Source organism: Eriocheir sinensis, chromosome 15 (assembly GCF_024679095.1).
Source record: "Eriocheir sinensis breed Jianghai 21 chromosome 15, ASM2467909v1, whole genome shotgun sequence".
NCBI lineage: Eukaryota > Metazoa > Arthropoda > Malacostraca > Decapoda > Varunidae > Eriocheir > Eriocheir sinensis.
Window position 1 is genome coordinate 17098302 of NC_066523.1, and position 14871 is coordinate 17113172.

A 14871-nucleotide genomic window follows, 5' to 3' on the forward strand; every position below is an offset into this window, starting at 1 on the left:
CCTCGTCGCTGTACTTATTACTAATCACTCTTATTATCTTTATAACAAACCTTATTTCCTCGTTGCGCCCGTCAAATTACCCCCGCCCCCCCTTATTATCAGCCGCTGACCTGTTATTATCAAGTGCTAAATCTCCTGCCGAAGACACCGCCGCGGCCCTATGGTGGAGGCGCCCCGACCTGCTCAAGCGTCGACCTTCTTGGGCCACGCACTGCACGAGGGGCGGCGGTGAGGGTGGTGAGAGCGGTGAGGGTGGTGGTGGTCGTGTTAGTGAAGGTGGTGATGGTGGTGGCTGCCAAGCTGGGTTAAAACGATAAGGTGAAACAAGGCTAACGACGGAGGTGTTGAGCGCTGTGCGTGTTGGGGGGGTGACGACAGAGGGGTGGTGATTGTAGTGGTGGTGGTGGTTGTGGTGGTGGTGGTGGTGGTGGTGTTTTTTTACAGGAAAGTAAGCGGCTCAAGGGCATAAGAAAAAGTGTAGAAAAAAAGTCCGCTAAATGCTGCTCCTAAAAAAGATAAAAGTAGAGAGTGGCCAAAAGAGAGGTCAATTTCGGGTGGAAAGGTGTTTTGATACTCTCCTCTAGAAAGAGGTCAAGTCATAGGCAGGAGGAAATACAGATGAAGGAAGGCTGTTCCAGAGTTTACCAGTGAAGGGGATGAAAGAATGAAGATGCTGGTTAACTCTTGCATAAGGGGTTTAGACAGTATAGGGATGCGCTAGAGTAGATAGTCGAGTGCAGCGGGGCCACGGGAGGGGGGAAGGCATGCAGTTAGCAAGTTCAGAAGAGCAGTCAGCATGAAAATATCGATAGAAGATAGAAAGGGATGCAATACTGCAGCGGAATTTAAGAGGTAGAAAACTGCTAGTAAGAGGAGGAGAGTTGATGAGACGAAGAGCCATTGACTCCACTCTGTCTAGTAGAGTTGTGTGTGTGGATCCCCCCCACACATGAGATGCATACTCCATAAGAGGACGGACAAGACCCCTGTATATGGATAGCATCTGTGCGGTGAAGAACTGGTGGAGACGATACAGAACGCCCAACCTCGAGGAAGCTGATTTAGCGAAAGAGATGTGAAGATTCCATTTAAGATTTTGAGTTAAGGATACACCGAGGATGTTTAGTGTAGAAGAAGGTGACAGCTGAGTGTTGTCGAAGAATAGGGGATAGGTGTTATGAAGATTGTGTCGAGTTGATTGGTGGAGATATTGAGTTTTTGAGTCATTAAAGGAGACCAGGATCCTTCTCCCCCAGTCGGAAATAAGAGCAAAATCTGAGGTCAAGCGTTCTGGAACCTCCCGTCTGGAGTCTTGTAATTCATATTGTGAGGGTCTTCCGCTGAAAGAAGTTGAATAATGCAAAGTAGAGTCATGGGCGTACGAGTGGATAGGACAGTTCGTTTTGGAAAGAAGATTATTGATGAATAACAGAAAGAGGGTGGGTGACACCACTGTTGATAGGTTTAGGGGAAGAATAGTAGGACAGAATGCAGAAATATGATTGTGATCGGAGGAGCCCAACGGAGAGAACAGTTTAATAGATTAAGCTGAAGGATTAGAGATTAGGAATATATCTAGAATGTTGGGCGTATCTCCAAGGCGGTCGGGAATACGTGTAGGGTGTTGAACCAACTGCTCTAGATCGTTGAGGATAGCAAAGTTGTAGGCTTGTTCATAAGGCTAGTCAGTGAAAGAGGATGTTATATTTGTAGTAGTACTAGTAGTAGTAGTAGTAGTAGTACATAATTATCTATATAATAAGAGTGAAACAATAAATAAATGAATAGTAAAACAGACTACTAAAGATAAGGAACATATAATAAAAAGAAATATGAGAAGTAAGAATGAAAGAGGGAAATAGAGGAAGTTTTCGGATGTTCTATGCGCGTTCCCGAGGCCCTTCGACTTTCCATCCCAGAAACGATAAACGCGGTTAGCAGCGCATTCACAGCATTTAAAATTAATTTCATAATCCAGTCTGGTAGTTTTAAGCGAGTTCTTGCATTCGCCCTCTTCTAGCCTCGGCGGGGATAAGGAGCGCCAGCGAGCCCAAGGTGTCCCTGGCGAGCGTGGCAGTACTGGAGGGCTCCCCGAAGAGCACTTTGGTGTTCCCCGGGGCGTCCGCGAAGGTACTGGAGATCTGCACGGGTAGATGGGGCTCGTAAGCCGTGGTAGGCAGTCCATCTAGGAGAGCAAACTCCGAACAATATACCCGGGCAGGTGAGGCTCGTTAGCCGTGGTAGGCAATTCGCCTAGGAGAGCAAACTCCGAACAATAAACCCGGGCAGGTGGAGGTCGTTAGCGTGAGCAGTTCACCTAGGAGAGCAAACTCCGATCACAAACCCGGGCAGGTGGAGGTCGTTAGCGTGAGCAGTTCACCTAGGAGAAAGAAAACTCTGACTATAAACACGGGCAGGTGGAGATCGTTAGCCGTGGTAGGCAATCTGCCTAGGAGAGCAAACTCCGAACATCAAACCCGGGCAGGTGGAGCTCGTTAGCCGTGGTAGGTAGTCTGCCTAGAAGAGGGACAACTCCGAACAACAAACCCGGGCAGGTGGAGCTCGTTAGCCGTCATAGGCAATACACCTAGGAGAGCAAACTCCGAACAATAAACCCGGGCAGGTTGGGCTCGTGAGCCGTCATAGGCAATACACCTAGGAGAGCAAACTCCGAATAAAAAACCCGGGCAGGTTGGGCTCGTGAGCCGTCATAGGCAATACACCTAGGAGAGCAAACTCCGAATAAAAAACCCGGGCAGGTTGGGCTCGTGAGCCGTCATAGGCAATACACCTAGGAGAGCAAACTCCGAACAATAAACCCGGGCAGGTGGAGCTCGTTAGCCGTGGTAGGCAATTCACCTAGGAGAGGGACAACTCCGAACAACAAACACGGGCAGGTGAAGGTCGTTAGCCGTGGTAGGCAATTCGCCTAGGAGAGGGACAACTCCAATTACAAACCCGGGCAGGTGGAGGTCGTTAGCCGTGGTAGGCAATCTGTCTAGGAGAGGGACAACTCCGAACAACAAACACGGACTGGTGGAGGTCGTTAGCGTGAGCAGTTCACCTAGGAGAGCAAACTCCGATTACAAACCCGGGCTGGTGGAGGTCGTTAGCGTAAGCAATTCACCTAGGAGAGCAAACTCCGATTACAAACCCGGGCAGGTGGAGCTCGTTAGCGTGAGCAGTTCACCTAGGAGAGCAAACTCCGAACAACAAACCCGGGCAGGTGGAGCTCGTTAGCGTAAGCAATTCGCCTAGGAGAGCAAACTCCGATTTCAAACCCGGGCAGGTGGAGCTCGTTAGCGTGAGCAGTTCACCTAGGAGAGCAAACTCCGATTACAAAACCGGGCTGGTGGAGGTCGTTAGCGTAAGCAGTTCACCTAGGAGAGCAAACTTCGATTACAAAACCGGGCTGGTGGAGGTCGTTAGCGTAAGGCAGTTCACCTAGGAGAAGGACAACTCTGATCACAAACCCGGGACGGTGGAGATCGTTAGCGTGATGCAGTTCATCTAGGAGAAGGATAACTCTGACCACAAACCCGGGCAGGAGGGGGTCGTTAGCCGTGGTAGGCAGTCCTCCTAGGAGAAGGAAAACTCCGAATTCAAACCAACAAACCACACACACACACACACACAACCAACTAACCGGGCAGGTGGAGCTCGTTATAGGCGTCGTAGACAATCCACCATTCGGAATCAACAAATAAAAGGATAATAAAAGCGAACACACGAGAAGAAGAATATAAAATTAAAACCGGACAAAAAAGGATAATATAAGATGGAACACCGAATAAAGGATAGTTAAGAAAACAACATCGAGAAAAGCATAAGATGCACACGGACACGGACTGAAACAGAAGACCAAAAAATGGATGGTATAAAAGGAGCGGAAAAAGATAACGTAAGAAGAACGCACAGAAAATAACGTAGAAATAAAACACCAAGAAAAGGAAAATAAGGAAAATATAGAAACAACATCAATGATACCGCCGCTCCGTGGGCTCCGTGGGCGGTAGAAGAATGAAATGACCCTTTTCGTAGACGCACAATATAATGTGGTCAAACCAGTCAACAATAACATTTACCGCCAGGATCACAATCATGACACTCGAAAACGCCCGTGTCTCTGAGCACTAAACCGGGCAGCTGAGCACTTCACTTAACATCTAACGTTCAGCATTGTATCTTACTTATGTCACTTATTAATCTATAACAACAGAGTGTATAATCAGGCAAATAAGCAAAGATAGAATTATACTATGGCAGGCGCTTGCACTTACGTATTCTGGGCCTATTAAATTGTCTCCGTTTTTCTATTCCTTGTTTTCCTCTGGGTGGAGCTCTACCGAGGCAGACAGCGAGGCCGAGAAGGGACGTCTTCCCTTCACCGTTACTGTTAGCTGGCTCCCTCTTCCTCGCCTCCTACAGTGCCCCGAGTGCCCCATCATACGTGTCGAATCATAAAAAATGCACGTGTGTGGATGCGTCAACCCTGCCCCCAGAGTCAGCGAGAGCCTTCATCTGTTCTTCGTTTGCTATCGAGATGATACCGAGATGCTGGCCTGGCACCTTCAACACCGAGCAGCCGTGACACACCACAACCAAAGTTCCCTGTTCTCGTTCTCTACACCATCGTTTACTCCTCGCCTTATTTATCTAATCTTATTCTTCATACTTTCCCTTTCACCTTCCACCAATCATTCGTTCCGCCTCCTTACGGTAACAATCAAGAAAAATAAATAAACATCATCCACCTTTCGACCCTAAAATCAACATCGCCAAAATTATGAGTGGGTCTCTTCTGGGAGGAAAGAGGCTCACCCAGACCGACGAAGAACACCAGCAAAGGATGATATGAAAGAGAAAAAAAGAAAATCGAAAAAAGGAAACAAACAGCAAGAAAAAAACAGCAAGAAAATTATAAAAAAAGTAAAAGAGGACAGAAAAAACGGAAAAGAAAAAGAAAAGAAAAAGAAAAACACCAATAAGAAATGAAATAAACAAAATAAAATTAATAAAAAATAAAATATAATAAACAAATAAAGCAATTAATTGAATAAATAAATAAGTAAACTATAGTTAAATTAAATATAAATATAATAAAAATACAAACACACATCATCCATTTTTCGCCCCTAACATCAACATCAACCAAATTATGAGTTTTATGGTGAGAAAGAGGCTCATCCAGACCACCACAGAACACCACAAAATTGACCATATAAAAAACAATCGAAAAAAGGATAAAATGTAAATAAAACACCAAAAAATGGATACATAATATGAAGAGACAGGATCAACACAACAGCAAAGAATGATAAAAACACAAACTACTAGAAAGAGACTGAGTTCTGGTCCCCCTACTATAGAATGGATATCAAGATGTAAGAATCTGTACAGAGAAGGATGACAAAAATGATTCAAGGGTTGAGAAACTTGTCTTATGAGGACAGACTGAAGCAGCTAAATCTACACTCTCTAGAAAGGCGAAGGTTGCGAGGAGACCTGATCGAAGTCTATAAATGGATGAAGGGCTTTAATAATTTAAGGGGATGTCACTAGGGTTTTGGTTGTAAAAGAACCGGGTAGGACACGTAGCAATGGTTGTAAGTTTGATAAATTCAGATTCAACAAAGACATAGGCTAGAACTGGTTTACCAATAGGGTTGTGGATAAATGGAACAGGCTTAGCAGTCATGTGGTGGGTGCCAATACTATAGATACATTCAAGAAGAGGTTGGATAAATTCATCGATAGTGAAGTAAGGTGGGGTTATGGATTACAGGAGCTGCCTTGTATAGGGCAACCGTCCTCTTGTAGACTCCTTACGTTCTTATGTCCTTATGTACTACCACCATTTTACTATGATAACCCACCACCAACAATGCCACATACAAAGAAGTCAAAATAATTAAAAAAGAAAACAGCGACACACCGCGTTAGTAATAGCAAAAACAGTAATGACAACAACGTCAACTTCTACAAACTCAACAACCCCATCGTTCTAAAACAGTTTCCCATTGAGAGCGTGGGAAGTCACTGACAGGAGACAACCACTTTCAACCCAGAGACAGTAGCGGGCTAATCTAAGACCCAACAGTAGCAGGCCACTTCGTAGGGCCCGATCAGATAAGCTCTCAATGACTGTGATCACCTTAAATTCAGCCCATAACGAGGGTTCATTTCGGGGCAGGTGGGAGGCAGGTGGTGCAGCGTGGCCGGCGGGAAACAATAACCTCGTATCATAAGCTCATCCCTGGCCATTATCACTCCGCCGCCGCCGCCGCCTCCAGCACCGCCGCCTCCCTGCGGGCCATCACGGAAAGGACTTATTTCATTGATCCCAAGTCTCCCGGAGCTCAAAGGTGTCCATAATCAGGGAGTATTATTTTCAAGCTCAATAACCAGAGTAAGGGGACTTTAATATCTAACGTGCTGAAATCTGGTTCATTGTTACTTACCAATTAATGTATTAGTGTATTGACCGCAAAGAGTATGGTAGGATTTTCTGATATATATAATGCATGTTAAAAATTGGTTCATAGCTAGTTAGTCAATTATTCAGCCAGTCAGCCAGTCATTCGGTTAGTTATTTAGTTAGTCTGGTATTTATTTAGTTAATTATAGTTAGTTAGTCAGTCATTTAGTTAGTAATTATGTTAGTAAATTCAGTGCCCGCACAGGAAGTTCAGCAACAGTTATACTAAAACAGGGTTACATTTGGTCCACAACGAAAGTAAAATTCATAACTACAAATTCATGTACAGTTTCTTTTCTCTGTACAATATAAAATAATTCAAAGTTTTTTTTATAATTTTGTTTTGGCGAGAGGCGAAAACACTCATTTCCATTATTACCATCACTTTCATCGGTCCTGCAATGAGTTGTTCATCTCTACGGAAATTATCTTACAAGAAGGGTAAACAAGTCATATAAAGAAAGATCGTTCCAGCTATGAGTTCGTCTTTACGGAAATCAAAATTACAAGGAAGGGTAAACATATAAAACGCTTTTCCATCTTGTTTCGGGATTGTAATACTTATATCCGAAAAGTGCAAATAGAAAGAACTCAAAATGGTTTATGGAGAACCTCGCCCAAGAAAATGAATGTAGTCGTGAGAGTTCCGCTCGCCACTGGTCTTAGGCGACGCTGTAGTGGCGACTCTGCTCCCCTTGTCAGCTTTGTCTTGTAAGCCTTCCTTATAAACGAAACGCTACAAACTATCACAAGAGTATCACAGGAGGAGCTCGGAGCAATGTTTTTCCCCTTCACAACAATGCAGGGAGCGGCGGCGATTTCCTCTTCCGAGACACAAGTAAAGCCTCTAAGCATGAGAAATGAGTGACAGGACGCAAAACTAAGCTGCAACCGAATCAGTATACCACAAGGAGGGAGGAAGCAAGCAGGGAGGAGGTTGCAGTTAGCGTGGGCGGCTCAGGAGTCGACACCCACGCCCTGTTTTCTTCCTCCCGTAAACCCTTAAATGCCCTGATACCTTTGTGGATCTCCAGGGTAATGGCGCTGCTGGGATACGTCAAGGGGCGCTTAATATACTCGTGGCGGGGCTGGGGTCGGGAAGGCAAGGCTGGGAGGCAACTGCAGGTGTGAGAATCGGTGGCGGAGGGCGTCGTGATATTGAGTTATTGCAGCCTAACCGGCCATTAAGCATCTGGTGTTGTTGATGCAGCCCTGGCATAAATCCTTATCAGCGGGTCTTACTGCTGTCACAATCATCCCACTATTTTCCTGGCTGTCTTTTTGTTGAGGGCGGCTTTTACCCTGTCACTGCCTACCCCTGCCTCAATGAAAACAGGTTCCTCCTCCTCCTTCTCCTTCTCTTCCTCCTCCTCCTCGGTGCTGCATCTCTTACCCCTTCTCCTCCTCCTCCTCCTCCTCCTGCTGTTGCTTTTCCTCCTGGTGGTGGTTTTGTGGTGGTATAGATTTGTGGTGGTGGTGGTGATAGCGGCGGTGGTTTTGTGGTGGCCGTTGGTGATGGTGATTGAGGTGGTGGTGATAGTTTTGTGGCGATGGATTTATGGTGTAGTTGGTTATGGTAATGGTTGTGGTGGTGGATGTGATATTGTGGTGATGGTGATAGCGATGGAAATAATGATGATAATGATGATAAAAACGACAATCTGACTCCTACAGAGACCCCCAAATATAATCTCCAAATTATGCCAAATGAATCTAAAAAAAAAAAAAAAAAAAAATTCATACTCATCTAAATGCTGCGTGATGCGTTCTATATTTTCCACTGCGAGGGTTTCATGAGGAGCCGTAAGGTTGGCGTGAGACTAATAAGGCACACTCTCAAACTCTTCAGCGCCTTAGTACACCTATTTGAAGAGACTCCCATAAAAGGTGAAATGACTCTCAGGTGGATGTTTCATGATCCTGGTAATGGGTAGTTTTGCAAGGTCTCGGCGCAATGGACGGGGAAAAAAACTTATTGGAACTTGACTAATCTCTTCTGAAGCGTTGCTCTTTTGTTTCCGCTGCGCAATGAACGGGCAATACACTCACAGGAACTTGATAATCCTCTTTGTAGCCTTTTAAAGTAATCATAACGAGAGTCCGAAGGATTTAAAATTACTGGCTTTATATATCGTCGTTATTTATCGTGGAGGAGTGAGTAACAAAGACTGAAAACAACCAATACAAGTCCTCTCTTTATCTACTGTCCCTGTCAACCTCACCGACGTAGATTTTCCACCATTTGCTTCCGCCACCTCATCCTAATCTTCTTTATCATTCTGTATATCATTGAGGGCATCCCATATAAGTCCTACTCTTTGTCTGTTACCCCTTCCCAACCTCACTGACGTAGAATTTTCACCTCTCGTACATATTCCTTTTAGCATTTGCTCTCGCCATCTCATCCAACTTTTCTTTATTATTCTCTTTATCATTTAAGGCCTTCCATACAAGTTATACTCTTCATCTGTTCTCCCTCCCATCCTATTTCTATTGCCGTTTGCTTTCTCCACCTCATCACATCGTTCCTTATTTTCCTGCATTTCACAACACAACGCGGAAAATCTCCCCCATACAAGTCCTCTTTATCGACACTTCTCATCAACCATACTGACTTAAATTTTTCACCCCTCGTAAATAAGATTACAACCTTTCGTTCTTGCCACCTCAGCACGCCTTCCATTATCCTTCTCACATGAATACTGTTTGTCACACGTCACTCCTCATGCTGTCTATCATTTCAGTTATTTTCCCTGTCAACCACACGGACAAAAACTCCACACCTCTCATACATCAATCACACACATCATTATCATCTGTTCTCGCCACCTCAGCTTATCTTCAATTTATCCGTCTGTCACATACCCTTCCTACGTCACAACATATTCCTCGCCCCGTGTACCTATCCGTTCAAGTACATCTCCTCCCCTACATGCCCCCCTTGCAGAGGCAGAGAACCGCATCGTATCATATCAGAATGGATTTGCTGAAGGATGCATGAATGGGGTATTTAGTGTACGCAGTGTGTGTGTGTGTGTGTGTGTGTGTGTGTGTGTGTCATGGGTTAAGTTAAGAGAACAGGTTAGAGGAGAGTATAAATCTAAGCGTTAAACGATAAAACAAAATGACTGGACTCGCGGCAAGGGAATATTACAACGAACAACCATGATACTGAGGGAGAAAAAAAATATTAATGATAGAAAAAAAAAATACTGCAGGTGTGTGTTTAAGGCAGACGAGCGAGCTAACCCAAACCACCCAAGACAAGACAAGACAAGCGAAACTGAGACAAGACATTTTTTTTTAACTACATTTACCATCCTTCTCCTTACCCCTCCACCACCACCACCAGCACCACCGACATACCAACGTACCAGCATCCCTTAACCACCGCGGCCACCACCACCTCAGCTGTGGTAGATTATAGGTTCATGCTCACAGATGGTTATCAGCGTGGCCTTGTGGTGCTACGGTGGTGGTGGTGGTGGTGGCGAAGGGGTGGTGGTGGTGGTGGCGAAGGGGTGGTGGTGTCTGTCCGTCGGTGGTGATGGTGATGGGATGGGGTGCTTGCGGTCGTGGTGATGGAATGGTGAAGGGAGGAGTGCCTGGGGCTGTGATGGTAGGTGGTGGTAGTGGTGGTGATGGTGATGGTGATAATTCTGCTTATAGTGACAACGGTAGTGGTGATGGTGTTGACTTTGATGATGGTGATGGTGTGTTTTCCGGTCTTGGTAATGGCGCTGCTTGTATTTGGGATGCTTACTGAAGAAGTGATGATGGAAGCACAGATGGAAGAGAGAGCGAGAAAGCAGTGATGATGGTGGTGGTGGCGGGCAGGAGGGACGGGGCGGGCGGGCTGGCGAAGGGGACTGGCGGCGGGTCATCGAGGAAGGGCGCCAGGTGGAAGCATATATTCCAGCTGATTTGTGGTGCCTTCAATACGCCGCGGCCTCATGTTGACAACGGGCACGGGATCGCAATGCTGACCCTTGGAGCCTAGGCGATAGACACTACAAAGAGAGCGGCGGCGGCAGGGGCGGCGTGTACAAATGAGATAAAGAAATATATCAGAAAGACGCACGATATGACTTGTATATGATTATGAGAGAAACGATATAGAAAGAACTTAAGATGACTGTGAGTAAGCGGGAGATAAAGTATATGAAGAAGGCGCAAGAGACGAAAAGAATAACATGAGGCAAAGAGATTATACAGACACAGAAAGTCGAGTGCAAATACGAGAAAAATAACATTATGAAGAACTTATGACAGCAGTGAAGTTTGAAAGGTGCAAGAGACGAGAAGGATAACATGAGGCAAAGAGATTACAGAAACACAGAAAGTCGAGTGCAAATACGAGAAAAACAACATTATGAAGAACTTATGACAGCAGTAAAGATTGAAAGACGGAAGAGACGGAAAACATGTCAACTTTAGTGTTATGAGGATACAGAAAGTAGTATGTATGTATGTATGTATGTATGTATGTATGTATGTATGTATGAATGAATGTATGTATTTGTGTATGTATGAATGACTTTTTTTACCACGGCCTAATCACTTGCTGGACTTGAGACTTGGAATGTATGAATGTACGTATATGTAGTATGCATATCATCACCAACCCCAGAAACATCACTAACTAACCAAATACACCACCACCTTCATCACTATACTACTAACAAACATCACCATCAGTACCACCACTACCATCTACGAGTCCATCACAACCACCACCACCACCACCTCTACAAGCATCCCTCCTCCACCAGCCATCCACCACCACCATCACCACGAATTCCACAAGCATCCTAACTCCACCAGCCCTCCACCACCACCACAAGCACCCCTCCTTCACCAGTCCACCACCACCACTACAACCACCACCACCACAAGCATCCCTCCTCCACCAGTCCTCCACCACCACCATCCAGCCGCCGCCGCCGCCTGTACCGAGGGCGGAGGTTGGGACAATGTTTACACGAGACCCAAGATTTATGTACCATTTTATGATGTATGGAGGTGTGTAAATGAGGGGGTGTGTGTGGCAGCTACCTGGCGGGAGTACGGTGCTTCCCTGCCCCATCCTCCTATCCCTCCTCTGCCGGGCCCTTCTCCTCCTCCTCCTCCAACGGGTCCTCCTCCTCCTCCGCTTGCTCTTCCTCGTTCGCTTCCTTCTGGTACCGTCCAATACCTCCTCCTCCTCCTCGGACTCCTTCAATACTGCCTTGCTTTCTTCTATTTCTTCTTCTTTTGGTACTGCTCTTTTCCTTCTTCTATTATTTTCCTTATATTCTTCTTCTCCTCCTCCTCTTCCTCTCGTGTGTCTCATCCTGCTGTCACTGCACTCCCTCCTCGGATTCTTTCATCTCCTCCTTCTGGTATTTCATCGTCGTCATCGTCGTCCTCCTCCTCCTCCCCTTCCTCTTCTTCCTTCCACGGTTACCGCATCCATACAAATTTCAACTAGTTTCCAATAAGGTTCATTTTGGTTTGTGCCTCATAAAAACTCTCTCTCTCTCTCTCTCTCTCTCTCTCTCACCCACCCATCCCCCTACTCCACCAAACACACAGAATGATCCACACACCTTTCCTAACCACTTCCCCAAACACGCCCCTTCAGCCACTCCTCCAGCAACGACGAGTGGACTGCCAGACACCCTCACCTGCTCCCTCTAACCCTCCCTCTCTCTCCCTCCCTCCCTCCCATCGCTTAGCATAGCACCGAGGGCCTGGAGGACGATAAAAACTGAAATACTGGCGCGCTATGATAATGGTCTGAATGTTTAGGATGTATTTGTTGTCCCCGATGCTCAGCTAATAAGAGGAAAGGGAGGAGCGTCGTGTTAAGTATTTTTCTTATTCAAATAGATTCGAAGTGTGTTTGTTGGGGATATTTTTTTAGGGGGGTTCTGTCTCCCGTGGGTTGTATTGTATGTGCTACGTCGTACTTTTGCTACACTTTGTACTATGGAGGTAAAGTTTGGGGTCATATTTTTTTTTTACAACAAAGGAGACAGGTAAAGGGCACAAAAAAAAGGAAACAATAATAAAAAAAAGCCCGCTACTCGCTGCTCCTATATGCTAAAGCTGCTACGCGTGGTCTCAGGTTCATCCGCGTCGCCTCAGCCTTTACTGTGAATTGGTCTTACTTATTCTTAGCATACGAAGGTGAGCTGTGAGGGGTGATCAGCAAGTCAAATTATCTCTTTCGATACCGTTATCTGTCTATCTAAGCGTGTGTGATTTTTTTTCTATATATCTGTTTATCTCTATCTATACATATCTATATCTATTTATCTGTTTATCGATCTATCCACTTGTCTATCTATATCTCTTTCTTTATCTCTATCTATACATATCTATATTTATCTATCTATTTATCTATCCATCTGTCTATCTGTCTATCTATCTATCTGCCTGTCTGTCTGTTTGCCTGCCTGTCTATCTATCTGTTTGTCCATCAGGGATCATACATACAATTCCCTTACACATAAATTTATTATACATAAATAGGAAACGGAGAATGGATATGCTAGGGGACTCCATATGTAAAATTATCATGCCTATAATAACTTGCTTATTAAATATCTCAAGCGAACCCTAATATCACCTTCCTTATACTAATCAACTCCCACTATCCTTCTTTTTAATAACTTCTTCATTAGTCTTATTTGTAACTTAGGTAGATGAACTATAACGTGTGATAAGTACAAATTATTTATCTATCTATCTATCTATCTATCTATCTATCTACCTATCTATTTATCAATCTATGCCTATTGTGTTGCATCGTACCCTTACAGTAGAATAGCACCATACATTAAGTCAGCACAAAATAAACAAACATACACACACACACACACACACACACACACACACACACACACACACGCTTCTATAGAGGATGAAGAATAGAGAGCCATACAGAGACTCGGGAAGTGGTGGGTAGTGAATTACGACTTATCAGAGGGAGTATTGACTTATGGCGGGGGGGGGGGAGAGGGGAGGGGGAAGAGGGGGAGAAGAGGAACGGGGAGGGGGACGGTGCACGGGTATACTTGTAGGTTACATGAGAGGGGTTGATTAGAGGGGGGGGGTAAGGAGAGAGGGGGGTAGGTGAAGAGGGGGGGGGTAGGTGAAGAGGGGGTGTTAGGTGAGGTGGATGCAATGCTGTAGTGTATAACGGTGTGGGTTGAGAGGGAGGGAGGGGGAGGGGGAGAGGGGGGGAGGAGGAGGAGAGAGAGAGAGAGAGAGAGAGAGAGAGAGAGAGAGAGAGAGAGAGAGAGAGAGAGAGAGAGAGAGAGAGAGAGAGAGAGAGAGAGAGAGAGAGAATAAAGAAAAAAAAGAAAGAAAAAATGGATTGAGAAAAGATTAAAAAATAGTACAAAAAGAGAAAGAAAAAATGGACAACACAGAATGAAAAGGGAAAAATCTTGAAGTAACTTAATAAACAAAAAGAAATATATTAGTAACAATAAATAAAGCAAACAAAAAATAAAAGAGCAAAAGAAAAGTAACCAAAAAAAGAGAGAAAGAGACAGAAAAGCATGGAAGAGTATAAGTAAGAGCATGGAAGAACAGGTAAGTGAAGAGAAGATGAGAGAAGAAACACGAGAAATAAGAGAGAATCAAAGAAGAGGAAAAGAGAATAGAGAACAGGTATTACTATCTTGCCGAAACAGGTGTAGAGAAGGAGGAGGAGGAGGAGGAGGAGGAGGAGAAGGAGGAGGAGGTTTTGGTGGTGGTAATTCTGAGGGAGGTAGTGAGGGCGGTGGTTGTGGTGGGGGTATTGAGTGTAGTGATGGTGGTAGTGGTGGTGGCGGTGGTATTGGCAGTGGTGGAAACAAGAGGCAGTTGGTGGCGTTCCCTACATTATCTCCCTACATAATCGAGCCATTACCACACGACGCCCACTCCGGCTTTCCTGCCAATTTAGTCCGAGATAGCCATCAAGGGGACCACCGCCAAGGCCTCCGCTCCCCGTCACTCTCACCGTCACCCAGCCACGCCAGCCAACCAACGTCACACGAGGTAATGAGGAAGATGAAGTGATGAGGTTATGAATGATGAGGTAATGAGGAAATGAGTGATGTAGTAATGAGTAAGAGTAAGATGGGTAACACTCAATACATTTACCACTCACTCACACTGATACACACACACACACACACACACACACCACACACCACACACACACACACACACACACACACACACACACACACACACACACACACACACACACACACACACACACACACACACATATATTCACACTTCACGCCCCATCTCACACACACACAGCATTTTTATAGACTGGAGTCGTGTTTGTAAATATTACACATGCGCGTTTTACAGCTTACGGGACAAAAATGCCGACAAACACGGAA

The 14871-nt window shown here is 45.2% G+C and overlaps 1 long non-coding RNA gene across 1 annotated transcript; it reads left to right on the forward strand.

Annotated features, from left to right (window-relative positions):
* Positions 1–1859: 1859 nt before the first annotated feature.
* LOC126998980 (uncharacterized) lies at positions 1860–4189 on the forward strand. The gene is made up of 2 exons (XR_007753087.1): positions 1860–2623; positions 2760–4189. It is a non-coding gene; the product is annotated as an uncharacterized LOC126998980 (long non-coding RNA).
* The last annotated feature ends 10682 nt before the right edge of the window (positions 4190–14871 follow it).